The following is a 7,044-nucleotide window of genomic DNA, read 5'->3' on the forward strand; positions in this document are numbered from 1 at the left end:
AAAATCTAAAAAAAGTCTAAAAAAATCTAACTCAATTAACTACACAACTAAATTATACTAGTAGAACGCCCGTGCGTTGCAACGGGCTGTCTTGGCGACTTCTTTTTTAACTTTAAGCGCTCTCGTTTTCTTCCCGTCTTTCTTCCCCCAAATAAAAATGCTTCTTGGAATGATACGTGAATAAAAAGTTTTACAATCATACTAAAATATTAAGAGATAAAAACATATTTATCAAAGAATATTTCTGCAACATATCGGGCATGAAAGTTATGATGCCTGGCAAATTGGAAACAAACTTATGGTGACTTACCACCAAATCTCATTAATATTTCAGAACACAGTTATCCTATCAAAAGTAACTTACTGATTTTGAAATTCCCCTGAGGTGGCCACCTTCATCGACTATTTTGTAACAAACCTACCCTTGTAATTTCTATTTTCACCCTTTAGCCAGAATGGCTATGTAATCCCACTCATGTGTAAATATCCGCCATTTTTTGGGTTTCATATATAAACAGTAGGAGCCTCTCCTGCTACTCCCATTGCTCAAAACAAAAAATAGTTATCCTACCGACGTGTACATGCAAGATCTCTCTCCCCCTTCCTCCCTACCTCGATCTCTCCTCTCTTTCTCTCTCTCCCTCACTCTTTCTCAATCTTTTTAGTAAGCACCTCCGCCTTATACCCAAGGGCAATGTGCATGTCACCATCCCATTGCTCCTTTTGCTTCTTCCTCATCACGCATCACATAGTCCTCATGAGACAACAACAAAGCATTCACTCGTTAAGCCAATATGGAGTGCATTATCAAGCGTAGCTTTCCTATTGATAGAAACCAGAGGAAGATGATATACATGCCATTTATAGGATCCAAACGATACAATAGTTATCATAAATTAGTTGTTGCGTTAATATTCTTTCATGAAACATACTCCCTCCGTCCGGAATTATTGTAGGAGAAAGATATACCTAGACATATTATAGTTCTAGATACATATTCTTTTGTCCATTTATGCGACAAGTACTTCCAAATGGAGGGTACAAAATACTTTGCACCTTTGGAACTCACAGCTAATTAGCCCACGACACCTGTGGATCTCAGGCTTGATTCATCTGAAGACCGCATCCAAACTCACATTTTTGTTAAAAAAATGAATTGAGCTCCCATAGATTAAAAGTGGCTCTAGATGTTGGGATCACCATTGAGTTTTTCTTTCTATGTCGGCTGGAAAGGGAGATGACCATCTGAGATTGAAGAGTTCTTGAGATAAATAAGCTGCCTGATTAAATCCACCTTAGCAGCTAACAGACGTACCCAAGAAACTTGAAATATACTTCTTTGCCACCGGGCAAGATAATGGACTCGGGCTCACAGGAAAAGCTGGCATGCGTGCTGATTTCGAAGCCTCTGCACTGCAATTAGAAAGATGCATCATCTAACAAAAAGATAAGAAATCATTGTCCTATCAAGCAATGTCAAAATTAATTCTAAAATAAATATAACTGAGAAATGGATAAAATAAACAAGGGTTGTTCTAATTATACTACATTGTGTATGACAATGCGAAATAAGCTATTTGATCTATCATTGATTGATCGGATCAAAAGAGCCTCTCTCACTACCATATCAAATACTCCCTCCATTCCGAATTACTTGTCGCAGAAATGGACAGGAATGGATATATATAAAACTAAAAATACATGTAGATACATCCATTTATTCGACACGTCATTCGGGACAGAAGGAGTGCAAACCAGCTTACTAAGACATTGATCCATAATTTATTCATTGCCATGATTCAAAACTATAAATACTGGACACACTATTTCATCACAAAAACAAAGGAAGTCATAGCTCGTACATCAGAATGGGCACAACAAGCCTACAAAAAAAATTCATCCTAGACTAAGACTTTTTCACTGAACCTATTGCTCTCATATCCTACGCAACTCCAAGGCCTAATCGGACTATAATACTCGGTACTAACTACAAACCATAGGGTAGCGGGAAAATCTACAGAATTGTAACCAGATGATTCGTTGCGCACATCCGATATAAATGAAAGTGATGTACTGTGACCTTTTCTATGTATACTTGAACATAAAAGGTAAAAATGCAAGAGACTACTAATAGAGCTGCTGATGACACATCAAAGCTTGTTGACAGAACAGAATATTGCATTTTTTAATCGAAAATGTGGCCTTGGTTGGATCCTCCGAGCAAGTTTCCATATTCGAGACTAATGAAATTTTACATTGCTCAGACCGGCAATAATTACAGTCTAATAGCGAGAACACCAGTAAAACCTCCAACAAAATGGTAGAAACACTCTTAAAATACTGCTACTAATAAACAAATGTTAAAAGCAGGGGTGCCACAATGATGGTTTTAACTAAGAATAAAGAGCAGTAACATGAACTGGGGTAAGCCGACTCTAGAGACTTGTAATAGAGCTGCTGATGACACATCAAAGCCTGTTGATAGAATAGAATCTTGCATCTTATTTATAAAAAATGTGGCCTTGGTTGGATCCTCCGAGCAAGTTTCAATATTAAGACTAAGCAAGGCAAATTTACCAAGATCAGGCTAGCAACTATTACAGCCTAATATCGTGAACACCGCGAGAACCTCCATAAAAATGGTAGAAACACTTCAAAAATACTGCTACTAACTAGAAGAACGCTAAAAAGGAGGAGTGCCACACTGATGGTATTAACTAAAGAGTAAAGAGCAGTAAGAACAAGATGTTTAGTACAGTTACCTTTAAATAAACCGAACAATGTAGAATATTTGGTCTTCAACCCACGCCCTTCATGCCCATTGATGCTGCAATATTACGATCGGGGACAAGTCAACATAAAGGGTGTAAGAAATATCCTCCCAAAAGTGAAGACGGAAATAGATGTGGTTACGTAAGTACCATGCATTCCTATTTTGCAGTTATCAGAACATCAGAACATCAGTGTTGATCTTTATCATCTTGTAAGGTGCCACGGTCATGCGTTGCCACGGAAAAAGAAAGTTATGAAAAATGTCAAAGTTTCTCTCCTCTTCCCTTCCTCACACACACATGTCTGATTCATGGTACAAATTTATGTATCTATTAGAGAAGAACAAAAACAAAGGATTCCCCTCACTTTATATCTCCTATACCTAAAATTGCTTTTAGGCGACTAAATTTGCTAATTCTATGCTCTAATAAACCAAATGAAAGAGAGGGCATATCAAGTTGAAACCTTGAGTTTCCCTTCAAGAAAAGTTGGAGCCGTGAGCTAAATACAAGAACCTAAAGAGATAACCTTCAAAATGTTCTCACCGGGGAAAACCATCTAAAACAATCAACATACAGAGGTCATGGACTTGGAAGAAATCTGCAACAAATCAAGAGAGTCCGATAGAGATGTGAGAGCTCACCAACTTTTCTGACACACGAAATTGAAATATTCTTAGTCCGTAAATCAGTAAAGCAATTAAAGTGAAGCGTAACATTCCAGCTCTAAAAATCACTCACAGTGGTGCATATGCTCTCAGTTTTGATCATAATAAGCCAATAAAATGGATTTTGTTTCTTATTATACCATCGGAAAAGTTATTGTACAGAAATATTTAGTCAATTTTGTCCAGAAACTGTCAATACAGAACTGTTGAAATCAAATGTTATTACTTCACCAGCCTTCACTATCTTAGTTTCACAAAAAAATGCAACCAACAGACCGAGAAATTAAGAGTCAGAAAATCGAACTAATGTAATGAGACAACATGTAATGGCACTGCATGTACAGTGAAGTTTGCCAAGCTTGCAGTGTGAGCGAAAAATGCTAATTGTTCCTTGTTGGTTTAAGCAACAACGAAACTTGAGGCCTCAAAATACATTACATCAATGTAACACTATCTCAGTGGTCTCAAACCTATCGATGCACGCAGCTTGTTCTATGAAGAGTTTATGGCTCATGCCTCGTGAGATTTAGAACAACAAATTATTATCATCTGTAGGTGCTAGCACTTTGCAGAAGGTACAACCTTAGAGGTTCACTGTCAAGTGAATTTGAATTGCATAAACAGACCTGACAATACAAATCAACAGCCTTCAGGACGTCAAACATAATTCATGGTGTTGGCATGGTTACCTAGTGAATGCAACTTTAGGAGGCGACGAGGTCACCATGGGCAACTCCGTCCTCTTCCGTCTACTGGACACAGGGCCCATTGGCAAGGGGGCAGGCGAGGAGGCCAGAGAGGTATGCCCCAGGCCTGCGCCTAGTGCCTCTGTCCTGTGCTCCGGCAACGCCAAGCTGCCTCAGCCCTCACCTGGCCAGAGATAAACTCCAACCCGGAAACAGAGTTCAAATATTTAAACTTGACAAAGGAAAAGAACTTGAATTGTTTGTAGGCCATAGGTTGGAATTTGGAGTATAGTACACACACTACTTATGCCCGACAATGCCAAGCTGCCGCAGCCCCTTGCCTGACCAAAATGTGAATGGAAGAGAAAATAAGTGAAAGTTTCTTTCCTGCATCAAGTCATTGCAACTTGAGCATGGTCATGTACAAGTTGTTCCTTGACGAGATGGAGAGCATGCCTACTGCACAACACATCAACAGATGGTAATGTAAGCTCTACTATCATTATTTTCTTTGATTTCTGAATATTTTCATGTAGTAGAAGCAAAATCAAGAATGAAATATCAAGGATAAGAACGAAAACTCTTCAGAAATCAAGTTTGCTGCATCCTCGTGGAAAATTTTAAAAACCAAGCATAAGACCTTGGGAGTTGCAGGGGCTTGAGAGTTTTGCATTCCAACCTATTCAAATAACAGCAGTAATTAAGAGATGGAGAATGCCGCAATGCTAATAGTCTATTTAATAAATAAAATTGAAAAGAGCATGTCTGCAAAACCCAAAAGGAATTTGCAACTTTTCCCGGATGGTCTCAGTAGGGGCAATAGGTACTCGTCAAGGTTACTGCTGAACACAACAGATTCCATCAGCTTCCTTTCATCTCACACAACTAATCAACTTTAATATCTAGCACAACCTTCCCACTTAGCGCTTTTTGCTCAACATTTGAGAACGACAAAAGAACAATTGGAAGAGTTATTTTAAGATTCCAAAACAGAAAACAGGCTATGGTTCAAGAGATGTGGTGTGTGACATTATTCTTTACCTTTATATAAGATTGTCTTGTGTGATGCTACAGTGTGACTCTTTGACCAAATTATTCACAAAATAAAAGCACTATAAGCTACATATTCAGTTGTTCTCTGAAGAAATGGCCATTATTGCAAACAATTTGAAGTGGTTTACAACACAATTTATTCAGCCAAATAATATATATTGACAATGTATTTTCATATACAAAAACAAACTCTATGTCTGCGTGACTGAATATAACCTATATATTTCCAGTTGATATGAGCAACTTTTGATATATCGACAGCAAATCCTTAATTGTCACCTTCTGTTAAATTACAAGTATTCAAGCCAATCTGCACTCCCCAGTCATTTTGGCCCGGATGTGAGAACTAAAAGTCCCAAATACAAACCTAGCCATGATAGTAAGAGCAAAGAGAACATGATGGAACTGCTCACCGAGCAAATTTGGGGAAAGCAGGTTGGGGGCCGGGCCACCTCCTCTGATGCCCTGCGCAGGCACCTTGTCGAGCACCAGGAGCCACTCGTTTGCCACGGACTGGTAGCATCGCTGCTCTCACAACCTAGAAGAAGAGCAGAACTCACGTTACACCCAACCACATGGTGAATTAAAGATAATGCGGAAAACTAATCCATCGGCAAGTTTCATGACTTGATCCTGCGCCTATTGGGAGGCCTTGATCTGCTCCTTGCTGCCCCTGTCTCCGCTAGCCGGTACTCCCCACGAATAAGTTTTAGCTTGGGCCGGCAGCGGCCAAAAGCAGAGGACCCAGGCCAGTCGCTGATTGAGGATTCGGAGGCAGGGCAGTAAAGAAGTTTATTGGAACATGGAACTAGAAATAAAATCCGAAAATCATCTTCCGTGCATCAACCAAGATTTATTCACCATGCTATAGTTCATACAAGAAAAATCACAGGCACACACAAATATGGAATGAACGGGAATAAATTGAAAGGAGGGAATCTCACCTTAGAGAACCCATAGACAAATTGGGCGGCTGCTTGTGGTCGACGGGCATCGCGGTCGCGGCTGATAGGTGCCGCAACGGGGAAGAGACTTGGGCGGACGGGGCCGAGTAAAGGACACTGCGGTGAAGGAGGGCCGTCGGGAGGGGAGAGGTGGGCTGCCTGCGATCTCATACGGGGATTGACGATATGGAGGGGAGCGCGTCGGCGGAGCGATCTCATACGGAGGTGATGAATACTTTTGGCTGTCTAATCTCGTTCGCCGCGTCGCCAGCGGAGGAGGCGCCGGCAGTGGCGGTGTGGGATCTGGGATCTCGAGGGGATGGAGAGACGATGGCGGCGCAGCGATCTCGAGGGCATCGAGAGGCGACGGCGGCGGCGTTTAATCGAGGAGATCGGGAGCCAACGGCGGCGCCGCTTAATGGAGGGGATCGAGAGGACGGTGGCGGCGACGGGAGGGGATCGAGAGGACGGCGGCGGCGACGGGAGGGGATCGAGAGGAACCGCGTTCCTCCTGCGGGGTGGTTCTGCGGGGTGGTTTTCGTGGGGTGCGTGCGTGGGGTGGGGTGAGGTGGGGTGGGAGGTGATGAAAAAAAATCTACGAAGGTTAACCTACGAAAAAACCCGGACGAAAGTGGTGGGACGAAAATTGACCGGCGGAGACTACCAACTGCTCCATTAGGAGTAGAGACTACACATCTAAATTATACTACACATCTAAATTATACTAACATCAAATTAAATTAGCAAAATTTTTGCTTACGGGATGGCGACGACGTGAGGGGCGCGGCGAGGGCGACGGGCAGGGGACGGCGACGGCGACGGCGACGGTGCGTGAGGGGCAGGGGCCGGCGGTCGACGGTGAGGTGCGTCGCGGGGTGGGGCGGGGCGGCGACGGGTAGGGGCTGCCCGCGTCGCGGGGCAC

At 42.2% G+C, this 7,044-nt stretch overlaps 1 long non-coding RNA gene across 2 annotated transcripts; it reads right to left on the reverse strand.

Moving 5' to 3' along the window:
- Positions 1-915: 915 nt before the first annotated feature.
- On the reverse strand, positions 916-6,645 carry LOC123133344 (uncharacterized). Of its 2 annotated transcripts, XR_006465237.1 has the most exons (7): positions 6,123-6,645; positions 5,592-5,716; positions 4,129-4,804; positions 3,238-3,372; positions 2,922-3,075; positions 2,763-2,827; positions 916-1,413 (listed from the first exon to the last, which is right to left on the reverse strand). It is a non-coding gene; the product is annotated as an uncharacterized lncRNA (long non-coding RNA). The 2 variants fall into 2 exon arrangements; XR_006465236.1 differs by lacking the exons at positions 4,129-4,804; positions 5,592-5,716; positions 6,123-6,645 and having other exon boundaries at positions 996-1,413; positions 3,238-3,489.
- Positions 6,646-7,044: the final 399 nt, after the last annotated feature.

Source organism: Triticum aestivum, chromosome 6B (genome assembly GCF_018294505.1).
Source record: "Triticum aestivum cultivar Chinese Spring chromosome 6B, IWGSC CS RefSeq v2.1, whole genome shotgun sequence".
In the NCBI taxonomy this organism is placed as follows: Eukaryota; Viridiplantae; Streptophyta; class Magnoliopsida; order Poales; family Poaceae; genus Triticum; species Triticum aestivum.